Source organism: Oryctolagus cuniculus, chromosome 15 (genome assembly GCF_051225735.1).
Source record: "Oryctolagus cuniculus isolate XC-2025 breed Fujian yellow rabbit chromosome 15, ASM5122573v1, whole genome shotgun sequence".
NCBI lineage: Eukaryota > Metazoa > Chordata > Mammalia > Lagomorpha > Leporidae > Oryctolagus > Oryctolagus cuniculus.
Window position 1 is genome coordinate 40777501 of NC_142881.1, and position 15736 is coordinate 40793236.

Consider the following 15736-nt stretch of genomic DNA (forward strand, 5'->3'; position numbering starts at 1 on the left):
TGAAAGAGTTACTGTAATGTGAATCTTATATTAAACTATCAATGAATAATAATGTCCCCATCAAGACTGGAATTACACAATTTGATAGGGGATTTTGTAATATGGTTCTGAAATCTGTGTGAGACTTGGCGTGAAGACCTGGCTCCGCTCATTCACTAAAAGGCTGCAGGCAAATTGCTAAGCTTTGCTGGCCTGCTGAATCCTCCAGAAAGGGTTGCACACAGGAACAGCTTCTGCCAGGGTTTTCTGAACATCAAATGAAATGTGTGTGCAAATGCATGCAGTCTGACAAGCACTGTGTCGTTACGAACATTGAGGAGTCTAAAATTCATACTTACCAGTATTTATATAATGCATAAGATGCTATTATCTCAGGAAGTATAATCAAGCTCAGAGCTTATCAAGAATTTTAATAATTTAAAAAGCAATTCTATACTGAGCAGCTCTCCAACACTACCATCAGAAAGGATTGTTTGAGAGGATTCTGTGAGGAAATTAATAGCAATTTAACTTGACTGAAAATGCATCTCAGCATGAGAAATGTTTGTTCTGCATGGGAACGTTTCCAAAAACAGTTCTTTATACCTATAGTGCCCAACATAAAGTTTGAAATATAATAGACCTTAAATAAGTACATAATATAAACACATTAATAATCAATTTCCTGCATTTATCCCTTCTTTGATTAAGAGTTTCTCTATGGTAGCAAAAATTTCATTTATTATTGAATAATTCTCATTACCTAATGGTGTCTGGTTCTACTTGTTGGATGCATACATGAGTAGATAAATATATTACTACTAAAATGTAGAATAGTTTACTAACAGCCTGTGTCAAAGTTATGCTTTCTCCTCAAGTTGACCCAGTTGCTTCAGTTGCATTAGTAGTGAGGCTCTTTTGACAGGTGTTCATAACCAGGTTGACAGATAATTCAAGTAACCTGAATTTCTCAAACTGTCAGCAATAAGGAGCTCTGTGCATGTGTAGGAAGCAGTGGGATCCTGAAAACAGAATGGGTGGAGGTGTGTGTTTGATGAGATATATAATCCACACAATGCACTGGACTCAGTACTTGGCTCACAGCACCTTTGGGCTAATTAGGTAAAGCCCTCTCTGGGCAGGTGCAGCCCTGTGGGCACATGGCTTGGCAAGCTGAGTGGGGACTATGTTTCTGTCCTCACTCACCACCTTGTGCAATGAACAACCTGCAGAACAATTTCTGGAGGCCTTGACCTAGCTATGTCATTAAGAGATGGTGCGACAGAGTGACTTACGCACTGATGCCCAATAACAGGGTAATTTTTCTGGGCTGTGGTTTCCTACTTGTACAATGAGATGATATGACTATTGATTTTCACCTCACTGAGGTATTATGCAGACTAAATGAGTGAATGCAAATAAAACACTTAGAACAGTATATGACAAAGTGTATGTCCCATAAAATGTTAGTCCATTTAGGTATATTGATAATAATACCTATGTCTCAATAACTGGCAAGGCAAAAATCACAAGTGTGGGTTATCCTCTGTACAAAAGCTCTCTCTCTCTCTCTGTGGGGAGCAACTGGGAGCAACTCAGACTAGACTAAGTTACTGGAATTAAGACTTATTCTATGCATCTGCTCTCCCACAACATGGCGCTGGGAGAGGAGGAAACAGCTTCTACACAGCTGCCTCCAGTTCAACCAATAAACAGCAGGACCTGCTCCTGATTGGAGGAGAGCAGCGTACTCGGCGTGTGGGTAGCAGAGTTGGGATTGGTGGAAGAGGACTATAAAGGAGGAGAGAGACAACATGCACGAGGAACATCTAAGGGGAACATCTATCTGAAGGAACACCTGTGCAGCCCCCGAGAGAGCCAGCCGGCGGTGTGCCGCTCCCCCGCGGAAGTGGGGAAAGTGGCAGGGGGAACCGCCCTTCCACGGAGGTGGAAGGGACGGTAGCCAATCCGGGAAGAACCAGCAGCAAACCCGGGGAGGGCCGAGCAGACCAAAGAACAGCGCAGGGTCCTGTGTCATTCCTCCACGAAGAGGGGGAGCAACATCTCTCTTTTTAAAAGAGATTTATGTATTTTACTTGAAAGTCAAAGTTACACAGAGAGGAGAGACAGAGAGAGGTCTTCCATCCACTGCTTCACTCTCCAATTGGCTGCAATGGCCGGAGCTGCACTGATCTGAAGCCAAGAACCAGGAGCTTCCTCCAGGTCCCCCATGCGGGTGCAGGTGCCCAAGCACTTGGGCCATCTTCTACTCCCTTCCCAGGCCACAGCAGAGAGCTGGACAGGAAGTGGAGCAGCTGGGTCTTGAACTGGCGCCCATATGGGATGCTGGTGCTTCAGGCCAAGGCTTTAGATTTTTTTTTCTTATTTAGTAAATATAGATTTCCAAAGTACAGTTAATGGATTACAATGGCTTCCCCCCCCCCCCATAATTTCCCTCCCATTCACACCCCTCCCATCTCTGTGGTCTTTTTTTTAAAGGTCTTGATGAGAACACAATGGCTAAGTGGCCTTGCAGAAAATAGTAAGCAGTAAATCCTACTGAGAACCATCTAAATTTAGGGATGTGTGGAATTTTCCTTAATTACTTCATGATTGTATTCACTATCTTCATTCCATTCTTAATGCTGTCAAAAGTATGATTTAAAGTATCATCAAATAACATGAAATATTTACAAATATATTTCTTAAAGATTTATTTATTTATTTGAAAGTCAGAGTTATACAGTGAGAGATGGAGAGGCAGAGAGAGAGAGGTCTTCCATCCACTGGTTCGCTCCCCAAATGGCTGCAAGAGCCGGTGCTCCACTGATCTGAAGCCAGGAGCCAGGAGCCAAGGACTTGGGACATCTTCTACTGCTTTCCCAGGCCATAGTAGAGAGCTGGATTGGAAGTGAAGCAGCCGGGACTCAAACCGGTGCCCATATGGGATGCCAGCACTGCAGGCGGCGGCTTTACCCACTATGCCACAGTGCCAGCCCCTCTCTCCCTCTTTCTCTGTCTCTCTCCTCTGCCTTTCAAATAAAAATACATAAACCTATTACTTAAAAAAAATTAAAATGTGGTTTTAGAAGTTCCAATAATGAGGCTGGTGCCACGGCTCACTTGGCTAATCCTCCAACTGCAGCGCTGGCACCCTGGGTTCTGGTCCCAGTTGGGGTGCTGGATTCTGTCCCAGTTGCTCCTCTTCCAGTCCAGCTCTCTGCTGTGGCCCTGGAGGGCGGTGGAGGATGGCCCAGGTCCTTGGGTCCTGCACCCTCATGGGAGACCAGGAGGAAGCCCCGGGCTCCTGGCTTTGGAACGGTACAGAGCAGCGGCCATTTGGAGGGTGAACCAACAGAAGGAAGACCTTTGTCTGTCTCTCTTTCTCTCATTGTCTAACTCTAGCTGTCAAAGAAAGAGAGGAGGAAAGAAAGGAAAGAAAGAAAGAAATTCCAATAATGGACACAAGGGGGTGATATTCTGCTGCCTATCCTCACCACCTTGGCTTAGTTGAGCAATTTGATTTTTCTCTAAGTGCATTTTTTAAGCCTCATTTTTTTTTTTAAAGAAAGCTTCAATAAATAAAATTTCATAGGTATAGTTTTTGGAATATAGCAATTCTTCCCCACATACCTGCCCTCCCATCCCCACTCCTGTTCCACCTCCCTCTCCAATCCCATTCTTCATTAAGATTCACTTTAAATTATCTTTACTTAGTATAGAGTTGATCTCTGTATATAAAGATTTCAACAGTTTTCACCCACACAGACACACAAAGTATAAAGTACTGCTTGAAGACAAGATTTACCATTAATTCTCATAGTACAACTCATCAGGGACGGAGGCCCTACATGGGGGAAAGGGCAAAGTGACTCCTGTTTGTTGATTTATTTATTTATTTATTTTTTTTAAGGAGCAGCTGGGACCAGAACCGGCGCCCATATGGGATGCTGGCGCCGCAGGCGAAGGATTAACTTAGTGCGCCACAGCGCCACCCTTCCTGTTCTTAATTTAACAATTGACACTTATTTATGACATCAGTGATCACTCGAAGCTCTTACCATGAGCTGCCAAGGCTAGGGAAGCCTCTTAAGTTCGCCAACTCTGATCTTATTTAGACAAGGCCATAATCAAAGTGGAAGTTCTCTCCTCCCTTCAGAAAAAGGTACCTCCTTCTTTGATGGTCCCTGCTTTCCACTGGGATCTCACTCACAGAGATCTTCCATGTAGGCCATTTTTTTTTTTGCCACAGTGTGTTGGCTTTCCACGCCTGAAATGCTCTCATGGACTTTTCAGCAGATCTGAATGCTTTAAGGGCTGAATCTGAGGCCAGAGTGCTGTTTAGGGCATCTACCATTTTATGAGTCTGCTGTGTGGCATATGGTATACTTCCCATGTTGGATCATTCTCTCCTTCTTAATTATATCTATTATTAGCAGACACTTGGTCTTATTTATGTGATCACTTTGACACTTATTTCTATCTTTATGATCAGTTATGCACTAAAATGATCACTTTAGCTAGTAAGATGGCATCAGTACCTGCCAACTTAATGGGATTTGGAGTTCCATGTTATGCTTCATCTGAAGGAAGCAAGTTTGTTACTCCTTTAGGCTCAAGATTACTGCTTTTGATTCACTACTGCCTGGAATACATATTATCCTTTATATAGAAATTTAAAAATGAAACCTAAATCCCTAATTCATACTAAGACACATTAATTGAATTTAAGCTACAAATGATCTCTTTCTAAAAGTATTTTATTTGAAAGGCACAGTTACGGAAAGCGGGAGAGATAGACATCTTTTATCCTTTGGTTCACTCTCCAAGTGTCTGCAACAGCTGGGGCTGTGCCAGGCCAAAGCCAGGAGCTTCATCTGGGTGTACCATGTGGGTGCAAAGGCCCAAGGAGTTGGGGCATCTTCTGCTGCTTTCCCAGGGCATTAGCAGAGAGCTGGATCGGAAGTGGAGCAGCTGGGACTCAAACTTGTGCCCATGTGAGATGATGGCACCGCAGGCAGTGGCTTAACCCATTATGCCAGTCCCTGAGCTGCAAATTACTTAAACCAAAGCAGTATAAATAAGGATATCCCTCCTTATTGGATAATGTAAGATGCAATACTGCTGCAGTTAAGGTGATTATCTGTGCCTTCTTCGGCACACATTTTTTCTATTAATCTTCATGAATCCTTCCTGGAGGTAATCACCAACTTCTACATGTATATACTGATGCCTTCTAGGTGCTGGGGGAATTTTCTGGGTGCTGGCAATTTACCTGGGGAAGACAGACAAGAGTCAGGTCCTTGTTTTACCCTGGTGGGTATTTGGCCAGCAGAGATAGGGAGGGATACATCAGCTTACCGGGAAATTCAGCAGTCTTGAAATAATGTCTTAGACATGTTTAGATGTATGAAGACAGAGAGGATTTAAAGATTATCTAGTAGAAACTGAGATGCATTAGAGGGGCCAAGTGAGGACTGCCATTAAACAAAGAGCAGGCATCCAGGTGAGAGGCCACTTGCTAACAATCAGCATTGGTTACACTTTTCTTCTCTCCCCAACACCATTTTACAACCCAAGGTAAAACCCCATATCCCATGCACTCTTCTCATCCTAAACTTCTCTAACAGAAAGACCTTCTCTGGGAAATGCAGATTGTGAGAGCCAGGCAGGAAGAGATGGCAAGATAAACCACCTTGTCCTCCAACCCTATCTCTGCCCCCACCCCAGTATATTTTTAGAACAAACCTATTCATCCCAAACAGTGATGAACATTGAACCATTCAGGACCAGCACTCGAGCGGTGACCAAGCTGTGGTGCAGGTGAAGTCTCCTGCCTTCTGTTTCCTCAGCTAATTAAAGAGCTTCCCATTCTGGATCTGGTTCTTCTAAGTCGCCTGCTGGCTTTCCCTAGAGGCATAACCATCTTCAGTGTGATCAGGAGAGAAATGAGTTGGTTTAGTTGTGCCTTTCTTCCTAGTCACTTGTGAATAGAAGAATATGAAACAGGGAGGGGTGGAGGGTGGGGAGAACTCCAGGCCAGATTTTTCCCAGGGAAGGCAGATTTTGATTTTTCCAGAGAAGTTACAAATCTAGTTTCGTGGGAACTCTCTTCGTGGGTTGTCAATCTGTGAGAATGTTTAAGATGCTATGAGGGTCAATCCGAGCTTATCTGAGAGCTAAATTTCCCCAGTTCCCTTGCAGTTTAATCTCTAACCTAATTCTATAATTTTGTAGACTCAGTTAATGACTTGTCCAATATTACCATAAAATCTCTATTATTTTCATTTAGCCACGGAATAGCTTCAAAAAGTGGAGACAATGTCGGATCACTTTGAGACAACTGTTGTCAATTTTAGATAATTTAGGATTTAAATGAGCCATGCTACTTGGCAATGTGTGTGCTGAAATGATTGAAAAGAGGGTGATTTATTCAAACAATGAATGCACTGTAGTACCTAATTTGGAAAATGATGATTATGGCAGAGGGGATAATGAGAGGACAAAACATGTGCTACTGTGGCTGCCATGGGTTACAAACAGGCACCAAGAAGGTGCTAGCAAATCTGAGTAACTACAAACCTAACACTGTATTGGAAAACAGCTTTGGGATAATGTCACATGCTATTCTGGGCAAGTCAGATGTTCTGTTATTTCATAAATCTAATCAAAGAAATGAGTATGAATTTTACGTTTAGGAAAAATGTTTCAATATCACAAAGGAAACATAATCAACATGTGGATTTGGTGGAAGAACTCAAATGAATGAGAGAATGAAGGAACATTCAGGTGATTTCAGATGGGGCTTCCACTACTGGGGCCTTTTCAAATGCATTTTAGAGCTTATCCCATAAACAGAGGACTTAAAATATTTTGATAACATTTAAGACATTGCTATTTCTTTGTTCATTACCTAGGATTTTTTACTTTTCGCAAACTGATATTCTGAAAAGGCAGCCAAGTGGGATGTCACCATCTGGCTTTGCTAAGGTTTGGTTTACTTCCCACTTATTATCTCCCAGTTCTATTAGGGCAGGGTTGATATTTAGCTCATTCACTGTCACATTCCCAGTTCACTTCCTGGTATTCAGGAAGCTCTCAGTGACTGTTCATATAGAGGGGCTGAATTGGCTTAGTTGGAATTGAGGAATCAGAAACAGCTGGAAAGAACCCAAGAGCTGGTTCTCATCACCCCTCCACCCATCCTAGTCTGACACTGCTCCCTTGTCTCACACACTCACTCTAATGTGTGACGGGAAATACCACATGCTGGTGTGGCACAGTTGGAAGCAGCCAAGTCACTGCCTCCATCTTATATACTTTCCAGGTGATGCTAAGGAGGAGAAAGATAATTTTTATCAACTATTATGTATTTGTAGTTGAAAAAGATTCCTGCAACAAAGGCCGGACCAACAAGAGAAAAACAAGTACATTTATGAATGTGTGAGTACACACCGTGCAGTAGCTTAAGCAGTGACTTGAGGTTTTGGCTTAAATAGTATTTTAACAAAGGATGATCAATTTTAGAGAGGTGACAGGACAGGGAAAAAAAAAAAAAAAAGAAAGCAGACCTAGCCTTCAGAGGTGGGATACTGAAAACTGTGGGGAGGCAAACTTATGAGAAGAGAATTGGCTCATGGATTCCTCCAACACAGCAATCCCTTAGCACGGAAGCAAGTATTGTAAAGAAGAATTTACACTCCAGTTTTAGAGAGGCATAAAGGGGAAAGAGGGAGAAAGGCTGTTTGTGAATCTGTTTAGTTTTTATGTAAACAGATAAGGCAGAGAAGTTCTCCCTGCATTTCAGTTGTCTTCAGCTCAACAATCTTAAGTTTTGGGGAGAAATATTTTGGTTTCCTTCCATGCTTACTTATAAAATAGATTGTCATAATGTTCTTGGCCAAAAGCCTGTACTTCTAAATTAAGATCATATGGGATTCATTTAAGTTTTAATAGAAGTATTAATAACACATTTTATAATCAATAGGCATTCTTCCATAAACAGCTCAAACTTTTTACTTATGTCTTTGTACTAACAGTTCGATATGAACAAATTCCTCTTCCAACAAAACCGTATGGCCTCATAGAAGTTTCCCAACAAAAATGTGACCCATCTCCACTGGGAATTTTAGATTGCCAGTCACCAATATAACTCTTGGACAGAGTTAATTCCAGATGTACACCCTCACCCCATTCCAAATCAAAGTTTCTAGCCTGTCTTTATTAGAGACGTCCATACTTTGAATGCATCCATCCATCCATTCATTCACTCAGTAATTGAGTTCCTGATATTTCCCAGGCTCCCTGCGAGGTGCTGGAGATGCAATGGTGACCATAATGGATAGCATTCTTGTTTTCACTGAACTTTTAGTTTGGGGTCAAACAAAATATATGCAAACAGCAACAAAAATTCAAGTTGCCATTAGTATACAAAGAAAGAAAAAGGGCACAGATGGAGAACAATGGAGATAGAGATTGAGCTTAAACAGAATGGTCTTTTTTTTTTTAAGATTTATTTATTTGAAAGTCAGAGTTACATAGAGAGAAGAGAGGCAGAGAGAGAGAGAGAGAGAGAGAGAGAGGGAGAGAGAGAGAGGTCTTCTGTCTGATGGTTCACTTCCCAGATGGCTGCTCCCCAGATGGCTGCAACGGCTGGAGCTGTGCTGATCCAAAGCCAGAAGCCAGAAGATTCTTCCAGGTCTCCCACATGGGTTCAGGGACCCAAGGACTTGGGCCATCTTCTACTGCTTTCCCAGGCCACAGCAGAGAGCTGGATTGGAAGAGGAGCAGCCGGGACTAGAACCAGCGCCCATATGAGATGCTGGCACTCAGACCAGGGTGTTAACCCGCTGCGCCACAGTGCCGGCCCCAAATAGAATGGTCTTTTTTTTAAAAAATTAATTTTTATTGTATATATGAAAGGCAAAGCGATAGAGCTAGAGGAAGAGACAGATCTTCCATTCACTGGTTCACTCCCCTAAATGGCTGCATGGCCAGGGCTGGACCAGGCCAAAAGTCTCCCATGTGGGTGGCACAGGGCCAAGTACATGAATCATCTTCCCCTGCTTTCCCAGGGGCATTAGCAAGGAGCATGGATCAGAAGAAGAGCAGCTAGGACTCAAATCCGGAACTCCGATATGGGATGCCACCATCACAGGCAGTGACTTAACCAGCAGCCCTACAATGCAGGCCCTATAGAATGGTCTTAGAAGAGCTCCTGTGGAAGTGACATGAGCTAACACCTTTGCAACAAGGGTGAAGCGGTTTACAGGAAGGAGGATAAGCAAGCGCAGTGGCCTCTGCATCCCTGGCTTGGTGCCCAGAGAAAACCTAGGGTCGCTAAGAATAATGAGCTATAGGGAGTGCAGCATGAAAGGTTGTGAAAAGGCATGCAGGGGTCAGACCATGACATGCTGTTAGCATTGCTCAGAGGAACCCAGATTTTGTTTTGTGCTCTGGGAGCCATAGAGAAATTATAAGCTAGGAAGGCAATGCGATATAATTTGCTTTGAGAGTCATCCTTGGTGTTCTAAGGATGATGAACTGGAGGAGACTAAGAGCAGAAGCAAGGAGATCTGTTAGGAGGCCACTGCCACTGCAGGGGTGGGGAAGAGAAGATGGTAGATATGTTAAGTTGTTAAGTTGTTGGCAGTGTCATCAGTGGGAAAAAGGACAGGTTTTGAGATGGAATTTGATGAGATACTTGACAAGATTTGCCAGTGGATTGATGTGGGAGGTAAGGAATGATGATTAGACTTCTGGCTTGATGTATGAAATGAGTGTAAACCACAAAGAAGAGCTGACATACTGAGCGGAGGAGAAAGGCAAAGGGGAAGCCTGGCTCCTGTCTACCGGCGCACTCACATTTCCAGTTGCTCTTGGTTCTCCACGGGTCATGGTTCTCAGAATGTAGGATGCTGAGCTACTGAGAAAGCTTGTTAGGTGATGGCTCCTGTATATATGGTTCCTGGAGTGGAGCACTTGGAACAGTTGTGGATACTTTGAACAGATGTAGACAAGAATGGTTAATCAGGGAGTGTCTAGTGACTGTGGGTTAATAGACCCAACCTTCAAACTGGATGGAAAGACCCTAAAGCAACACCCTAAAGCAGTTTGCTGGTAGTCTTAAGACTTCTTTGTACAAGTTTTTGAAAAAGATTTACTTGAGAGGCAGAGTAGCAGAAAGAAAAAGAGAGCGAGCGAGCACGCCAGGCTGAACCTAGAAGCCAGGAACTCCATCCAGGTGGCATGGGTCTAAGCACTTGGGCCATCTTCTGCTGCTTTCTCAGGCACATTAGCAGGGAGCTGGATCAGAAATGGAACAACTGAGACTCAAAGTGGCACTCTGGAATAGAATGCCAGTGTTGCAAGCAGTATCCTAACCCGCTGTACCATAGTGCCAGCCTCTTTATAAATTTTTTTAAATAAGGTAGCATTTTTTTCACTTTGTGCTTCTCCATTCTTTATACTCCATTGAAATAAAATATAACTATTGGCTATTATTTATATTGCTAGAAATTCTTGAGTTGTTCTTCCCATTGTTGGAATAAATTTGGTATAATCTTAATGAGTAATTAATACAGGTGTGTTACTATGTGTACTGAAGAAAGAAGATACAATAGTATATTGCATGTGCAATTTGCTTAAAAATTGAAATATACTTCTAGGGGGCTGGCACTGTGGCATAGTGGGAAAAGCCACCACCTGCAGTGCCGACATCCCATATGGGGGCCAGTTCGAGTCCTAGCTGCTCCACTTCCATTCCAGCTCTCTGCTATGGCCTGGGAAAGCAGTAGAAGATGGCCCAAGTCCCTGGGCTCCTGCACCCGCGTAGGAAACCTGGAAGAAGCTCCTGGCTCCTGGCTTCGGATTGGCACAGCTCTGGCCGTTGTGGGCAACTGGGGAGTGAATCAGCGGATGGAAGACCTCTCCCTGTCTCTCTCTCTACTCTCCTTCTCTCTGTGTAACTCTGACTTTCAAATAAATAAATAAATAATTTTTTAAAAAAGATCTACTTCTAGCTTTGAACTGAAAGGGGATTTGCCATTGTTCATTTACCTGTGTGCTTTATTTATTTGGATTGGCTTTATCTTGGATCAAATATTTCCTTCAAATTATACATTTTTATTAAAAAGTGAAGCAGAAACTTAGGAATTAATTTATTAATATCAACATAGAAATGGTAACTCAAACAATGCTGGTTATATCGCCTTTTTTCAAATAAATCAAATAATCTTTACATGTGTTTCTGTTGTTAGCAAGTGAGCAGTCCAGTGGGACCCATTCATCTGTTCAAATGATTTACAAAGCACTCTGGTCTTGCTCTGTGAGCAGGTCCTGTTCATTATCACTCATTCTTCTCTCGAAAGAGAATTTTTTTCCTCTGCTGGTGTGTGCCCCTCTCCTCCTCTAAATGGTTATCATACTGTGGAACTCACATTGGCATCTACTCCATCCTGCTTACGGTGAGCTATTCATCTTCCTTATCTCCCCCACTAGACATTGCAGGCATTCCCCAAGCTCCAGTCCTGGCCCTGTTGCTCTGGTTTCCATTTCATCCTCTTGCACTAAAGATTTTCAAACCATACTTCTAACCTGAAGGTTTCCTCGTGGCCCCTGACCTACATTTTCAACAGCTTGCTCCATGTGTTCAAAATTGAATAGTTCTCAAGCGGCTACCTCTTAACTTCTCTCTCTTTCTGTTAATGATCAACATCCTCCTGGCTGGAGATACACAGGCCTCTCCTGTCTCTTCCACTCCATATCTAATCAGTCACTTTATCTTATTGGTTTTCTCTGTTCTCATCAAAATGACTTATTTATTCCCTGCCAAATACACCTTGCACTTTCCCACTGCAGATATTATCACCTGCAGCTTCACCTATCAAGGCTGCCTTCTTTCCTATCTGCAACGAAATGCTCCAAGAAGCTCCAGCCCCACCTATAAGTCAGCCTTTGCCTTGCTAGCTTCTCTCCCAACCATTCTATGTCTCCTCAGAGTTCACCCAGCAAAGGTTGACTTCCTTTATCAAAATGATTATGTACCTTTTCTTATGGTAAGACTGTAGTAAATGTGTTCTTTTGTTGTTTTTCAACTTTTCTTTTATGTATGGCTACTTATATTTCCAATTAGTTTGTAAATTTCTTAAAGATAGGAATCATATTTTTAAAAAGATTTATTTATTCAAAAGGCAGAGGCAGTGTTACAGAGGGGGAGAGAGAGAGAAAGAGAAAGAACTTCCACCTGATGTTTCATACCCCAAATGGCCACAATGGCCAAGCCTGGGCCAGGCTGAAGCCAGGAGCCTAGAAATCCATCTGGGTCTCCTATGTGGGTGGTAAGACCCAAGTGCTTGGACCATCTTCTGTTACTTTCCCAGGTGCATCAGTAGGGACTTGGATCAGAAGAAGAGCTGCTGAGACTCAAATCAACGCCCAGATAGGATGCTGGCATTGCAGGCAGAGGCTTAACCTGCTGTACCACAACACTGGTCCCAGAAACCATATTTTAAAGCATCTGTGCGCAGGGCTTACACAGACTAGAAACTCAAGAATACTGGTTGATCTGTTTGCATTGGATTTATGTGGTGATAGAAATGAAGGAGAGTTGTGTGCTGTAGTTCAGTTTGTAATTTAGATGCTCATGACTCTTACAAAACAGTTTTTTTTCTAAATATTGTTCATAAAGTGTCTTTTTTCCTTGTGAGTAATTGAGGAGAATCTAATAGTATGACAAAAACATGGAAAACAGACATCTGGTAGATGTGCTTGCAAAAATTTTTCTTCTTGTATTATTACAAAGTATATTAAAAATCTCCAGGCAGTTATCTCGATTAAATAATGCTGTATGATGAACGACCATTATACTTCAGTATGTATGACAGTAAGCTTTTTTGTGAGTGTGCATCTGCAGGTTGGCTGGGTAGCTCTGCTGATCTGAGCTGGTACTGATGGGCTCACTTAAGTGCTTGCAGTTGGCTGTGGGGATAATGTTGCTGAATTTGCTTGGGCTGACCTGGTGTCTGTGACCTTGGCAAGGACAAAAGGGCTGATTCAGCCTGGCCCCTTATGTCTCTATTCATCCAGCAGGCCAGCCCTGGCTTGTCCTCACAGTGATTAAGAATTTCAGAGAGAGCCAGAGGAGGGCATGATCCCGTAAGGTATAGACTAGTGATTGAGCCCCTATCATCTCCCTTCCCTGTTGGTTAACACAATCACAAGATGAGCCCTAATTTAAGCAAGTAGAAATGGGCCCACCTCTTGATGGGAGAAGCTTCAAAGTCTGTAGGAAAGGCTGCAGAACAGAAATGGTAGAGAAAAGCTTAGCTGATTTTTATAATTGATCTACCCCAGAGTTAGACCTGGTTTCACATACCAGCACAATTTAGTAGTTGCACAATATTGAGCAATTTGTTTAACTATGCTACACTGCTTTGTCTTAGTTGGAAAACAGGTATTGTGCAGATTGAATGAAATAACATGCACAGGGCCTGGGATATCATTGGAACTCAATAAATACCAACAAATTTCCTTAGAACTCTTCCAGGGATTGCTTATAACTTTAAATGAATAATACTATTAAAATTTCATTTGGAGAAAAAAATGCTTAAACCAAACATATACTTCAGAACAAATCAATATCCAAGTTTGGGCAATGGCTCAAAAGATTTCAAATAAATTAACTGCAATACTGAGCCCAATGTTATTAGAACTAGTAGGGCCTGTGATCCAGTGAGTTCAAGAAAAGGGAGGCCAGAAAGTCTGGGGATCACACCAGGAGGAATTTATTACTCCTTTCATCATTTTCCTCACCTAGTTGGGGGAAAACTCTAGAACTCTTCTCTCTCTCCCATCCTCCATATAAACGTGTATTTATATCCCAGATGTCTATTCAGAGGAGTCTTAGATTGCTCCAATGACTCTCAAACCTCACAGTAGAACTCAGGGAAACTGTTAGTTTCAAGGATGAGGTATTGGGTTAGACATACAGTTGTCATGCTTTTGCCCCTGATTATTGACTTTGCCCATAAGAGATCTTCATAAACACTACTGAATGAATTTTTGTTTTGAAGGTTTATTTATTTATTTGAAAAGCAGAGTTAGAGTTTTTTTAAGAAAACTTTTATTTAATAAATATAAATTTTGAAAGTACAACTTTTAGATTATAGCGTTTTCCCCCCCATAACCACCTTCCCACCTGCAAACCATCCCATGTTCTACACCCTCTCCTATCCCATTCTTCATTAAGATTCATTTCTAATTATCTTTATATACAGAAGATCAACAGTATATACTAAGTAAAGATTTCAACTGATTACACCCATACAGACACACAAAGTATGAAATACTGTTTAAAGACTAGTTTTACCATTAATTATCATAGAACAACACATTAAGGACAGAGGTCCTACATGGGAAGTAAGTGTATAGTGACTCCTGTTGTTGTTTGAACAACTGACACTCTTATTTATGACATCAGTAATCACCTGAGGCTTGCTATGAGCTGCCAAGGCAATGGAAACCTCCTGAATTCACAAACTCCGACCTTATTTAGACAAGGCCATAATCAAAGTGGAAGTTCTCTCCTCCCTTCAGAGAAAGGTACCTCCTTCTTTGATGGCCTGTTTGAGAAAGATCTTTCACCCACTGGGTCATTCCCCAAATGGCTGCAACAGCCAGAGCTGGGCTGATCAGAAGCCAGGAGCTTTTTCTGGGTCTCCTACATGTGTGCAGGGGTCCAAGTACTTAGGCCGTCTTGTGCTGTTTTCCCAGGTGTGCTAGCAGGGAGCTGAGCTGGATCCGAAGTGGAGTAGCTGGGACTCTAACTGGTACCCATATGGGATGCCAATGCTGCAGACTGTGGCTTTACCTGCTATGCTACAATGCCAGGCCTTGAATGAATCTAATAGAAGAGGAACTACAGAGATGGTCAATAAAAGCGATACACAACTAATGTTCATTCACTCAGCAAATGTTTATTAAGTTACACTTTGTAGGTTTTGGGGTAATGGTAAATGAGACAGAGAAGTTCCTGCCATCAAATAATGACTGTATATGTGTTCAAGGGAGGGTTGCTGGTGTTTGTTATATTTTCAGCTAATATTTCTGGAATGCTCTGCATTAGCTACTGTGCTAGGCACTTTACCAGTATATATCTAATCTAACCATCTCAGCCATCATGAGGAAGGCTATTACTGTGTGAGGAAGGTGCTATTATTATGCTCATTTCATAATGAACTTTCCAGTTGTTGTGTAACTTGCCAAGTGTTACCCAGTGAACAAGAGTGGGAGCTGAGCCTTGATGCAGACCTGCCTCTTGTCTAAGCTTGGGTTCTTAACTACTATGATTAGGAATGAATGGGAAGGCTTTGTACAGAAATTTGGATGTTTAATTTATTATTTGGATTTTATTATGACAATTTGAAAGAAGTGTGCAGTGAAATGTATATGTTACAACCTAGATTCAAGACTAGCATGTTATTAAGTTTTTCTTATCATTTAACTGCCCATCTATCCCTCTCTCAAATCACTAATAATTCCACTAATCATTTTATTTTTGGGGGTGGCCATTGGCTACCTGCATCACATATTTCAGTACCTGGGTTTGAGTCACAGCTCAAACCTGAGCTCCTGATTCCAGCTATGAGCTAATGCACACCCTGAGAGGCAGCAGGTAATGGCTTAAGTAGTTGGGTCCATGCCACCCATATGAGGGGCCAGGATTGAGTTCCTGGCTCTTGGCTTCATCTTAGTCAAG

At 42.2% G+C, this 15736-nt stretch overlaps 1 protein-coding gene across 1 annotated transcript in view; it reads left to right on the plus strand.

Annotated features, from left to right (window-relative positions):
* The first annotated feature begins 11963 nt into the window (after nt 1-11963).
* Nucleotides 11964-15736, plus strand: part of SLC16A12 (solute carrier family 16 member 12) — a 147822-nt gene continuing 144049 nt past the window's right edge. Inside the window, exon 1 of the mRNA XM_089314794.1 lies at nt 11964-12035. The gene's annotated coding sequence lies outside the window, so the exon portion shown is untranslated. The remainder of the gene's footprint in view (nt 12036-15736) is intronic.